The sequence below is a fragment of the Xenopus laevis genome, chromosome 4L (assembly GCF_017654675.1).
Source record: "Xenopus laevis strain J_2021 chromosome 4L, Xenopus_laevis_v10.1, whole genome shotgun sequence".
Classification (NCBI taxonomy): Eukaryota; Metazoa; Chordata; class Amphibia; order Anura; family Pipidae; genus Xenopus; species Xenopus laevis.
In genome coordinates, this window is record NC_054377.1 from 91,332,569 (window position 1) to 91,346,831 (window position 14,263).

The 14,263-nt window shown below is 39.6% G+C and overlaps 1 long non-coding RNA gene across 1 annotated transcript; it reads left to right on the forward strand.

Annotated features, from left to right (window-relative positions):
• The first annotated feature begins 345 nt into the window (after positions 1-345).
• On the forward strand, positions 346-13,179 carry LOC121403055. Its single transcript, XR_005967013.1, has 3 exons — positions 346-681; positions 767-825; positions 13,098-13,179. It is a non-coding gene; the product is annotated as an uncharacterized LOC121403055 (long non-coding RNA).
• The last annotated feature ends 1,084 nt before the right edge of the window (positions 13,180-14,263 follow it).

The following is a 14,263-nucleotide window of genomic DNA, read 5'->3' on the forward strand; positions in this document are numbered from 1 at the left end:
TTTATTGCGAAGTGCAACGTTTTGCGGTCACGCCCCTTTCTCAGGCGTGACCCCGAAACGTTGCACTTCGCAATAAACACACAAGGCAGCTTGCTTGCAATTATCCTGTGTGCCTTGGGATTCTTTCTGCTGGACTGTTTGTGAGGCGGCCGATCCTCTACCTTCGTGCACCAGGTATCGTTACTTTAATTTACTAAGGATGTGCGAGAGCAATAGTTGAACTAACATTGGCCTTGGCCGACTGCTTGAAGCAATGAGGTGTTTTCCCTGAAGATCCTTGTCTGAAGTGCTGGCTGGCTTGCTTGATGCTGCCTGGGTGTGAAGATTCTTGCGTCCAGTAACAGCCGGAAGCTTCTTCTTCTGCGCTGGATGGTTCCTGAATGTGACTTTTTTAACCGGAGCCTTTCTTTTTCCTCTCTTTGTAGGCGTCGATCCGGTTGGCTGGCTCCTGGACTCGAAAGTATCTTCCGATTGGCAGGCGGAGTTCTCATCCGAATCCCCTTGAAGTGCTTGACGGCAACTAGCGATGACGTGGTTGATTTCTTCCAGACCCGCCTTCTCCTGAAGCCATCACAAGACGTCCTCGGCGGCGAGTAGCGGTGGTTCCGATGCGGCTGGAGTGGCAAATCTGGACAGCATGTCAATGATGTTCCTCCTTCACCGATCTTCGCCGACAGACAGGTAAGCTAGTTGCGAACCGGCTTTTATACCCCTTCGTCTAGGTCACGTGACTGCCATCCACCAATCAGCTTTCTTTGCTCCCCAGCTGCCGCACGAGACCTTCAATCAAGCCAGGGATTACGCGGACTACATTTTTTACCTCAGGTAAGTATACAAAATTAACCTTTCTTTACAGCAACCTTCCCATGCCGGCTATTAAGTGTTAAACACACTTCTGTGAACTTATTGGCTACGAATGATGTATTGTTGTCATGTTGTATACAAGTTCTAACATATATTAACCTTTTGCGATCTGTCCCTTTATTTACTTTTGCATAAGGCATGTGCATTGAACCATCATTTGGAGATGATTATCTGATTGTCCTATTCATTGTTCAATGCCTGGTCAGCTGTTGGGAAGATTTTGTCAGACCCTATCAATGTTCCACCCATTCAATTTAAAATTAAGTAGGCAATTTCTGCCTGTGTATGGCCATCGGTCACATAATCTCTCTGGGGAAACCATTGCAATATGGTACTGTTATCCAGAAACCAGTTATCCAGAAAGTACTAAATTAAGGAAAGGCCATTTCCCATAGACTCTAATAATTCCAATTTTTAAAAATGACTTATTTTTTCTCTGTAAGCTATTTCATGTTTCATTGATTTTTTTAGCAGACGTAAGATATGGAGATCCAACTTAAAGAAAAACCCATTGTCCAGAAAACTCAAGTTTCTTAGCATTCTGGATAACAGGTCCCATACATGTATTGTTTTTATCTGTATGGTTAAGTTTAAGGTCAATTGCACACAGGCTATTCAGAATGTCTCTAAGTCTTGTTCTACATTTAAGATAATGCATATCCCAGAAAACAACTCAAACCTTTTGGAAAATATTCTTTTTTTTATCAAAGATATAGTATGTAGACCACCAATGAAGAACAAAACTACCAATGCGAAAGAAAATCTCAACTGAATCCTAAGTCTTTTAACTGCTACACTGATTTTGAATTACCCTTTAAAAGAATGTTATATTGTGGTTTGATCTTTGGATCATGAAGTATAAAGTCCAAGTGCAAGAACAGAATGCACATAGCAAAAGCCACAAGGAACAAAAATATGCCGTAGGTCATTTTGGTATGAGGTACATTTGTTTATAGTTAAATTATCACATAAGAAACCTCTAAACAATGTGGACACTTAAGCTGGCCATAGATGCAAAGATCCGATTGTTCGAACCCTCGAATGATCGGACTTCCCCATCTCCTGACCTGCCATTAACCATTCAGATCATATAAAGTAGAAAAGAACGGATCAGCCGATGTTCAGCCCCTGACAGTAATCATAAAGTCCGACAAAAGCTAGTGACAGTCTCCCTCTGAAAATCGTACGATCGGCAATACATGCAGAGATATTATCGGCAGCCGACAGAAATTTTCTAGCCTGTCGGGACTCTCCCCACATGGTCCAAAAATCGCACAAATCCTCGATTAGTACGATCGGATCTTTGCGTCTGAGGCAAGCTGAAGGGGCAGATTTATCAAAGGTTGAGATGAATTTTCGAATTGAAAAAATTAGAATTTTGAGCTATTTTTGTGTACTTCAACTAGGGAATAGTCCAAATTCGATTAGAATTTGCAAAAAATTTGAAAATTCGAATATCTAAATTTATCACGTACTGTCTCTTTAAAAATTCGACTTTGATTATTTGCCATCTAAAACCTGCCGAATTGCTGTTTTAGCCTATGGGGGACCTCCTAGAACCTATTTGGAGTCAGTCTTTTTGTAAAAAAAACTTCAAATCGAATTCGATCAAGTGCGCTATTCCTTCGATTTGAATGATTCGACCGAATACGGACCTATTCAATTGAAAAAACTGACCTATTCGTACAAAAAAAACATTTTTTTTAACCGATGTAATTTCGCTTGGTCTTTTTGAATTCTAATTTCGATGTTTTTTCAATTCGAAGATCGACCCTTGATAAATATGCCCCTTAAGGACTTACATTTTGACCACTATTTAGTGAGTGTAGACCTCCTCAGCAAGACATTTATTGTGACTGTGATCTTCCAGTCCTGAGCCGTGAGACAATTAGAATATAAGGTCCTATTTATATATCATTAGCAACAATATCAATTTCACTGTACCTCCAACATTGCCCAAACTTTTAAAAGCTTTATAAATTAAAGGGAAACTATAACAAACAAGGAAAAGTTGTGGCTCACCACTAATTTTTCAAAACATTAGGCGGGGGTGCAATGAGGCTGTGACCACAAAATACATATAGACAAATACAAGAGTCCTCTGCACTCAACCCATTATCAATATATTTAAGACATTTTGTGCATACTGCTACTGAAAAATGCCTTACCCTTTAAACAAAACAGGGATTGTTTGTCCATATATTGCAATATATTTAAGCTGGCCAACTATGTCAAAGTCATCCCATATCTGGCCAGTCCTACGCTTAATTTTCATCTGATTCATTAAGAATTCTATTGCTTCATTATACATTTTACACAGGGACTAAGTTTTACCTGCAACTTACTAGCTACTTTCAAAGTAAAACTCCCAAAACTTGGGATACTGTCATGGGAAAACATGCTTTTTTTCAAAACGCATCAGATAATATCTGACATGGGGCTAGACATATTGTCAGTTTCCCAGGTGCCCTCAGTCATGTGACTTGTGCTTTGAAAAACTTCAGTCACTCTTTACTGCAAGTTGGAGTGATAGCACTAGCTCTTTCTGAAAGCACATAACCAGGCAAAATGAGATGGCTGTCTACACATCAATATTACAACTAAAAAAACTTGTGTGGTTAGAAATTAAATTTTACATTGTAGAGTGAATTATTTGCAGTGTAAGTAATTTAGAAATAAAAACTACACCATAAAAATCATGATATATACAGTATATTTATATATATATATATATATATATATATATATATATATTCAACACCATTCATAACCAAGCCCACCATTGAAGGATGGCATAATAAATAAAGACTTCCTGCTGGCTTACAATTCTGAGCAACAGAGCCACAACAAGCATGAATCAGTCATACAAAGACAGCAATGTAATGATTCGGTGTGCAGGCAGCACAGCACAAGAGGAGCAACAGCAGGGCAGCAGATCATCGTCCCTAAAAGCCTGCAATGCCTTGTTCTACATCACTTTTGCTAGAAATTCATAAAAAGATACTGTAAATAAGACTTTCTGTGCAGAACGTCCTGTGCTCATATGGTTTACGAAAATGTTATTGAATAAAATATTCCTGTAATTAGATCTATACAGCTACACCATACCTTCACTGACACTTTCATTTGAATGTTGAACATTCTGGGGGCAATATATTAATGGTCAGTCAATATTACTGAGCAGTAACATTAACAATCATTTTTGATTTAACAATGTATTTCCTACTCTGGGACCATTTGTTCCAGCAGGGAAAATAATTATCTAAATCCTTTCTCCCCCTTATGCAATTTGTATTGAGGGTTAAGGATTTCATAGGTGTTACTGCTCAGTGCTTGTATCAGACTTCAGTAGCGGGCCCATCAAGTAATAGCCTCCCCTATACCTCTCACTGGGAACTCAATAACTGGGTTGGAACAGGAATGAGCTCAGGTAAAGAGAAACAGAGGTGTCGAAATAACAAACTCGTAGGTACTTAACTGGTAGTCAAAAGGAGAATCAGAAAGGGATGAGATGAAGTCGTACAGAGAGCCAGGTATAAGTCAGGATAAGAATCAGCAGCAGGAAAGGGAGAAACCAAAGGAAGGAGTCAGGAACAGGCCAATAATCAAAACCAGGAATCAAATTGCAGTCAGAATGCTCAGTGTCAATCAGAAGATGACCCCTTTTCACTTGGTTGAGGGCCTCAGTGTCTATTTACGTGCTGTGTTCATGAGGCAGAACATACACGCGCATGTGGCATTTTTTGAAGACAGGTTTAAATAAGGCAACGTGGAATACAGGATCTTAAAGGAGGTAGATAATTTTAACTTGAAAGCATTATCCTTGACCTGTTTAATGATGGGAAGCGGACCAAGAAAATTTTGTCCCTACTTTTTGGAAGGATGTGACAACTTAATTTGCTGAGTGGACAACCACACATCATCCCCAGCCCGAAAGTCTAGGTTCTTCTTCTCCTATCGGCAAAGGATTTATCATTTTCTTGGGCCAGAGTCATAGCTTGTGGAATCTTTTGAAGATTCTCTAAGATAAACAACAAGACAATCTTGCACCGCAGGCAGAGTTATTTCCTTTGGAAGACTGGGCAAAACTTGAGGATGAAACCCAAAGTTGGCAAAGAAAGGAGTTTGTTTGGTTGAGGCATGCACTGAGCTGTTATAAGAGAATTCAGCAAGTGGAAGAAGTTTACAACAGTCATCTTGAAGAAAAACAGAAAAACAATTATTAAAAATATTTTGTTCTAAAGTCTGAGTCCTTTCAGTCTGACCATTAGTCTTAGGGTGAAAATCAGTGGGAAACGCCAATTTTTATTGTATTGGCCTGCTCACCCAAAACATCATCAGCAGGCTACATATGAAAAAGGGCATCAGACCACCTGGTCTGTAAGTGATTTGAAAATTAAAAAGGGATAAGAACAAAGCCTGCCTGGTGTGTCAAAGTTTATGGGGCTTGGCTATGCATATATATTCAAGGCACCTAATAAATAATTAAGTAATAAATGTCTCCATTCCTCATTCCTGCTTTAATGGCAAGAAACTTTTCATCAGAAACATCAGTTTCTTTCAAAAACATTTTTTATAAAAAAAAAACAAAAAAACTACAGGATGGAGGAGACCTTGAGCAGCAGATCTTTGCGAAAGGATAGATCCAATTGCGACTACCGAGGCATCGACTTCTAGGACAAAAGGTAGAGCAATATCAGAATGCTTGAGAATCTGTGCAGAAGTAAAGAGTTCTTTTAATCTGACTGGGCTTGGGAATTCCAGAAAAAGCTAATTTTGGAGGAGCTGGTAAGGTCTGTGATAGGAGCTATAATTGTAAAAAGCCCACCTAAATACCGGGTTTGCAACTATAACCTGTCAGGCTTTCCCTTAACTCTGGACCAGCATATATTTCTATACTTGTGTCAACATACAGTATAAAGGACTCGGTAACTTATTAACATAAAAGTTTATTCTTCCTATAATGAACTACTACAATTACAACAAGTTATCACAATGTATATCAAATCACATAATGAAGGAAGCATACAACATACAAGGCTTATACGAGGTATGTTCTAACTATTCTAACTAATGTTTTGGTGTGTGTGCATATCGTGTTCTGTCTAGGTGGCTATCCTTAAATTTGTTTCTTCAGATACATCACCTGTTCCTCATTCCTTGGTTTCTTCTTCTGTTGCTACACCAAGGGGGTTATTTACTAAACTCCAAATGCAAAAATAAAGTGATTTTTTTAAGTCCGAATCAGAAAATCTGGCATCTCAGACCTGTCAAGGTTGCATATAAGTCAATGGGAGAAGTCCCAATGATTTTTTGATGTGCGCTGGGTTTCGTGCAATATCCCGAAAAACACAAGAAATCAAAAGAGTTTTTGGGTAAAAAATCCGAACAAGTCTGAGTTTTCGGTTGAACAATCCAGAGAGATTGTAAAAATCAGATTTTTGGGAAAATGTAATAATAAATACGCGTTAAAAACCTGAGCAAATTTGATCGGAGGTTTCAGCAGAAAATGTTGAGATAAAATTGGACTTTGATAAATAACCCCCCAAATGGCCCTTTGCCCTCCATGTAAACCAGGCGACAGCCCACTAAAGTTTGTTTGTACATATCTACAGATCAGACATACAGCTAATAGCCAATTTCCTGACCCCCAGGGTAACTCTGCCTAGGCTAGAGGAGCTATTAAAGTTGCCCAACCTTACACAACTAGTATCTCATATTTACTCAACCCTTAATCCCTTTGCACAATGCTACACCAGATGGATCTCGGATCTCCCACAACTAGACTCTGATGACTGGGACAATCTTAAGCTGGCCATAGACGGAAAGATCCTATCGTACGAATCGAGGATTCGTGCGATTTTGAGACCGTGTGTGGAGAGTCCCGACATTTTATGTCCGGTGGAGATCGGTCATTTGGTTGATCGGGCAGGTTAAAAGATTTCTGTCGGCTGACGACAATTTCTCTGCATATATTGCCGATCGTACGATTTTCAGTGGAAGACTGTCACCAGCTTTTTCGGACATAACTTTCAGGAGATGGGGAAGTCTGATCGTTCGAGGATTCAAACGATCGGATCTTTGCATCTATGGCCAGCTTTACTCACTCATACCTATCTTCGGTGATTAGTAGTAATGATATTATGATACAGTACCGTACAATCCATGGAACTTATCTTACACCAGCCAGACTGCACTTTATGTTTTTAATGCGGAACAAGTGCAGGTACATTCCTACATATGTTCTGGACCTGCCCTCTGGTCGATAAATCTTGGAGAAAGGTTGTGGCATTTGTAGTGGAGGCATTAGACATGCCAAACGTGTGATCCCCAGAAGCCCGATATTGGGCTTTGTGGAGAATATAGTCCAGGACAAATACCAGCGCACCCTCCTGAGACTCCTTTACTATTATGCCAGGAAAACAATTATCCTAACTTGGAAGTTGCCTATCTCACCCACCCTAAAGAGATGGAAATCTATAATAAACCAAGCACTTCCCTTCTACAAGCTAACATATATTAGTAGAGGCTGCCCAGATAAATTTGAGAAAGTTGGGGAGCATGGGCAGATATGACTGATACAAACACACCCCAGGAATCTGTTTAGCAAAACCACCTACATATCTGGGAACAGATGCTAATGCAAGCCCACACGGCCTAAATCCCCCCCCACACACACACACACACACATACCCCTGTTTTAGTGTTTGAGTTAAAAAAAAAAGAAGAAGAAGGGTTTGCTCTTTATTTGTGGAAACCATTGATTCAGAGATGGCTTTCACTTTTGTGAAGTGTTGCTCAACCCATGTGTATAATCAATGTATATTTTGAATATTATTGTAATATTATCCTTTATAAAAGGTAAAAGTCCATTATAACAATAATTTCAAAAAGTTTTCTGTAAAAGTTTATAATGCCTACAAACCTCTGTACAGCCTTACCATTTTTGGGCCATTCCAGGATAACTGAAACTTTCTTTGGATCCATGCATACCCCTTGGGAGGGAATGACAAACCCTGAAAATTCAACTCATCAATCAAGCCCAGGTCACATACACAAAAAAATCTCTTCCATCATTTGTATTGTTTTCCAAATGGGGTAAAATATGTGTGGCATAGTTGATAATTTTGTCTGTAGGAAAATTGAATGAATGGGAAAGGTTTGGCGGGCCAGAAGTAATGAGCACAGAAGGCTAACACGGCCTGCATAAAATCATATGAATACAGGGCTATGTTAGTCATTTGGTCCATTGTATATTTAATAGCCTGCCTATTTACAAGCTTCCGTCCTATATGATAATCTTCTAAATGTACTTAGTAGGTGATTCTGACTGATTCTGCACTTTTAGCCAATTGCTAGAGGGCAATGGAGGGCAATCAGGGTTTTGGCAATTCTGCCCTTGCTGCCAATCTGAGACAGGCTAGCCTATGCAGCCCCCAGTACCTAACTTTTTTGCCCTAATTAAGGGGCAAGGATGCGCAGAGAATTCAATTTTGAAAAGCCAAAATGGCACTTTAACAGCCAGATGTCTTCCCTTACAGTTACAGGAGCCTCTTTTTGCTGCTCTATAGGGCACTGCCACCTGAGGCAAATCTCTAAACTTGTGCCACTGCCTGAAGAAACCACAAAACTCATTCCAAAAAATCAAGGATTACAAGCTGTCACAGTAGAAAGTTAAAGTAATGAATCACTGAATTGGTAGTGCCATTCACGTATGGTTGAGCCTGATTTCTTTAATAGTGGTACTGTATTTGTTTCATGACTCAGGCAAAGAACTGGCACATTCATACGCAGGAAATAATACAGAATCAGGGAAAAATGAACCTACTCAACAAAATTCTTGCTCATATGATTACATACACACGCAGGAATCTGTATAGTAGCAAGCTAAAGTAATAGAGAGAGTAAGCAGCCTTATATTCTGATAATAAAGATGAATACAATGAGGAGAACTAAAAATACCATATTTTGAACACTAGCCAGTGCCCCAAATATCCTTTCCCAGTATTTAAGAGGGTAATTTACCTTTTGTAATAGCATACCGGAATTAATTACGTTCAGTTGGCTCCCTTTTTTTTTTGTACTTTTTTTTAAATAAAAATTTCCTCCCATTACAGTAAACCCCTGTCTGAGGCTGAGAAATGTATCAACTAAAATGTAACAAATTTCAAGTTGCGAGTGATCTGGCTAACTAAGCTACCACCAGAAAATTCATTTTTAAAATGTACACTTTTATAAATATGGTGAACATTTTAAAGAAATAATGAAAAATCATTATTTGTTTAATGTATTAAAATGCATTTTCTTAAGGTAAACTGTTATTATTGATAATAATAATAATTATATATTTTATATTTTTTTTGAGAATGTGTGTAATGTTTAGTAACGTGTTTTGCTGTGATTGGAAATTATAATAAATAGTCTCCTTCCACTCTCTCACAAAAATAATACAGTAGCTGTCTTTGCAAGAGAAAAATAATTCAGACCACAACAGTCACAGCAAAAATCAGCACAATATGGCATGTTTTTTTTACCCACAATGCAGCACAATCCCAGTTTTATTGTTTCCACCACCAATTGCATCAACATCATTAAAGGAGAAGGAAAGTCTCTTTGCACTTGGGGGTGCCAAATGTTAGGTACCCCAAGTGATTGTATTGACTCCTATCGGCAGAAAACTGCACTGGCCTGGGGTTTTTCTAGCGAGCACCACGGAAAGTAGTGCTCGATAGAACAAAATAGTGTTTTATATATCTATGAGTATTGTCCTTCTTGCCTCAGAGGCCCCTTATCCATTTACTGGAAAATATGTGCTAACTTCAGATTATGGTGGTTATAAAACAAGACAATCATATTTATTAAATACATTGAAGTAGTATGTAGCCTAGGAAAAAGCATAATGAATAGGTTGTGAACAAATGCTGACCCCTTTGGTTACTTCTGAGTATTGCACTTTCAGTTTCAGAAGTTTGTAAAGGTAATGATGACAGTTGGCGGCGCTAAATATTTAACTGCTTGTTTTAGTGTGTATTAGCTCAGTCACTGCACTACAAATTTATTATGAGAAAAAATGCCTTTGGGGACCAGAAAAATTGGGTTTTTTTTAACTTCTTTCATTAAACTGTACTGTTTCAATTGAGGTGCACTAACATAATCAGGGTTGAAAAAAAAAGTCAAACTGTGAACACTAACGCTAAAACGAACTCACATAAACCAACTTGTGGCTTCATTCCTAAACCTGAAGTAGAACCAAGTCAAAAGCAGATTAAGTGGAAACTATGTAATAAAGTCATGAGACACTTCAGCTAAAAAAACTGCAGATGTAATGTTAAATATGGCTGATGACATTTTTTCGCAACCACTGAAAAAGCCTATTGTGGGTATATGTAAAAAGCCAGTTGGAATGGCTTGGGCATGGTCCAAACATTGTCCAGGAAAACTGGCCCATAAACCAATTCCAGTTTTTTTGCTAAATGCTAAAATAAATTGAAACTTAGCAGACAAGTCCTGAAAATCAAGTGGTAGGAGACCCACTGGGGGTCATTTATTAACACTTTGCCCATTGCCAGTAACCCATGGCAGCTAATCAAATTGTTGGCAGAAAAGGGTAATTGCTGATCGGTTGCTATGGGTTTCTGCCTACAGGCAAATTTCTCCAGAGTTAATAATGGAGTGAGTGATAGTGCCAGACCTGCAATACATTTTGACTTTCAAATTTTAGACAGGAAACTTTTAAGAATTAAGAACATGGAATTTAGAATCTACAAATCTGAGTTTTGAATATAGAACTTGGAATTTAGAATTCAAAACTCAGAATTCAGCAAAGAATTCACATGAAAAACCTAATTAAATAGGAATATGAAGTATAGCTAAGTAGTGCTAAGTTACAATCCTATCATGTAGGGCTATTTAGGCCTAACAACCTGACCTACCAAAATATGAAGATATAAGAAGTCACCTTGGATAGTATGCGTGTTAAAGTCATCCAAGCCATTCCTAAAGTCATTAATAGAGTCCTATAGACAGTTAGTGAAGAATCTTTTTCTTCACAGAGAACCAAAGGTCACCCCTTTAGACTTGTGGAACTTTTTATTTGAAGCAGCAAAAATGTTTTTTTAATGGTAACCAAATGTTTGTTCACCACAGGCCTTGGAAGCCTTTGAGTAAAGAAGATTGTTGCCTCTGCTCCCATAATTTTATTGAGTATAATATTGGTGTGGGGGCTGCCTGGTCTCAGAGACGAAGGGAATGACACAATTGTGCATTTTCCTCCAAGAAAATCTCACTGTCTGAGCAACACTGGATTTTTCTCCCAGGCGCCCTGAGGCCTCTGGGTCTTAGCGCTCAAATCAGCACACACCATTGCCCCTCCCCATACACTTTAGGATGCCGCTGGGTGGCATGCCGCCCCTAACATTTTTCATGCACTAGGCCCTGGCCTTTGTGGCCTCGCCACAAATCCGGGCCTGTGTCTGAGCATATGATATTGGCAATTTCTATTATGCTTTATATACCATAAAAAACCTGGAATGCACCGAAGCCCTTCAAATGACTGAATTCTAGAGAAGCTTGATGGGCCCTCTTCTTTTCTGGATTTAATTTCAATAATACATATTGCCTAGGCCTCAAAAAATAAAGATGCTTTATCTAGAACTTTTGCTTCTGATATGAATTATGTGTAAATGTTGGTTGTGAACCGGTAACTGGAGCACAGTATGAAGGGAGATATATTTCCCCTAGGTTCACGTCTTACTCCCATATGTACAGAAGTTCTGAGTGGGTTAATTCCCATAGAATGTCTCACCTGGGGAATAATTAGCAGGCTAGGTCTGCTAGCGAGGGGAGGTCAGTGTTTGATTGAGCTACAGACTGAGACCTGGGATCTGAGGGGCAAATTCACTAAGCGCGGAAACGCCGAACGCTAGCGTTACTTTGCTAGCGTTTGGCATTTTCATTACTGCGCAAATTCACTAACGAACGATGGCATAGATTCGCTAGTGTTACTTCGCACCCTTACGCGTGGCGAATTATGGCTACGGACGTAACTACGCAAATTCACTAACGCGCAGTGTACTGAACGCTACCTTTTACGCTAGACTTCCTTCGCCACCTCAGACCAGGCGAAGCGCAATAGAGTAGATAAGGATTGCTTCAAAAAAAGTCAAAATTTTTTCTAAGTCCCAAAAAACGCTGGCGTGTTTTCTACATTATGGGCGATAGGCTGAAAAAGATCGCAAATTTTTTTGGGGCTCCCCTCCTTCCCCCCTACATTTCCTGACTCATGGCAACTTACCTATACAGTGGGCATATGTGTAGGGCAAAATAAAATTTTTATTTGATGTTTTGAAGGTTTTCTAGGCATTTGTAGTGCTGATACGTATTCCTCCATTGAAATTTGAATTTGGCGCCGTATGCAAATTAACCATCGCTAGCGTAACTTCGCTTCGCTTAGCGAATCAACGCTAGTGCAACTTCGCAACCTTACGATACCCCTGAGCGCAACTTCGGATTTTAGTGAATTTGCGAATCTCTGGCGAAACTACACCTGGCGAAGTGTGGCGAAGTGCGGCGAAGTTACGCCTGGCGCAACTACGAATCTTAGTGAATTTGCCCCTGAGTGTAGTCATTGGAAGCAGCTATTTGTTTTTCCCACAGGAAAAGGACACTGTAAAGATACTATGACTCTGTGGAGTTGTACTTGTGTGTTTGGCCGGGAATCCCAGTAGGGGACCGGTAGTAGAGAGGGAAACCACCCTGTGTATTAGTTAGAGCCCAAGTGTGGCAAGGATTTAGTTTAGTTTTATGCTGCTTTGCTCACAGAGTCTGTATATGTGAACAATAAATGGACTTTGCCCTGTTCAAGACCCATCTGATCCTGCTCACAATGTGTAGATAAAGGGGGCCGAACACTCACTACTGTGTTAGCTTTATTGTGTCATACCAAATGTTTCCATTTGGTATGGCACAATAAAGCTAACACAGCAGTTAATCTTGGCGAGTGCTAGGCCTCGTTTATCTACATGAACTACTCTAATCACAGGACTTATATGGCACCCCAGGAACATTTTCCATGCTTGTGTTGCTCCCCAACTCCTTTTACTTCTGAATGTTGCTCATGGGTTCAAAAGGTTGGGGATCTCTGATCTAGAATGTTTGCTTGCGATGACAATCTCCCAGATACTCCCACTAACACGACTTACATTCCATCTGACCTATGTCTCTCCTTTCTTCAGCAGGCAGACTCATCATTCCAGACAACCAGGCCAGTCAGGACTGCAAAGGACTCTGGAACTATTGAATCACTTAGTATGGTGGTTATCTTAAAAAAGATATTAAAGACTTTATTGCCTTCTTAATGTTTGTCTCCTTGAGAGCCACTCACGCCTTTCTTTGTGGCCATTGTAGCCGTTGCTCATCCCCTTTCTTCATTGCTGATTTACCACCTTTACAGAGTTAACACTGTTATATAAGTGGCAATTGATTGATACAGCGACATTTAACTGAATAGAGAAATGTGGTCTGAGCTTTGTAAATAACAGTAGCAATATAAAGGGGTTCTACTGGTCTTTCCAAATGTTATTTAATTCATCCTATTCATTATTCATTCCAGTGGGCGTTGGACTAAATTTCTTGCTTCTTAATGATAACCAGCAGCTGGAAAGCCAGAAAAGGAAAAACCCTTTCAGGGATTAAATCAATACAAGCAGCCACTGCTGTTCAATAGGATTGAATGATTTGATGGAAAATGAATGAGTGAAGCAGTCAGAGGGTAACTGTAATGTTCTGAGCTTGAGAAAAAACACAGGGGAAAATACTGCTACCCTAGCAGACCAGGGCAATACTGTGTGCTTGTTTAGGGTGGTGCAGGGGATGTCTGGGGCACCAGAACAAAATTATGTTATCACCTAGATTTATTTACTGGGCACATTTGCACCTTGGAAGTAACCCTTGGCAACAATCAGTGATTAGCCATGTTGAGCAGGACACATAAGTGCTCATTTACATCCAAAGATGCAGAAGCAACTTGCACCTTTCCCCCGCAATGAGTTGCATCTAAGGGCATGGAACACATGAGGTTTTACGGCACGGTTTTTAAAAAAGCCGTCCGCCATGTAAATATGCTAACCTAGTGTGCCATTGTCTAAGCTTGAAACTGCTTAGCGTATTTACATGGCGGTCAGTTTTTTTAAAAACTACGCTGTAAAACCGCATGTGTGTCCATACCCTTAAACCACTTTCATTTTAGGTAGTTGATTTCAAATTTGCCCTGTGCACTTCTGTATAGTTGCACTCAGAGTCAATCAGTCTTTCCTGCCTTCCACAAACAAATTCCATCCTTCAGGCAAACCTGTTGATGTGGATCCCACTGAATACCCGGACCACCTAATAAAAGAAGGTG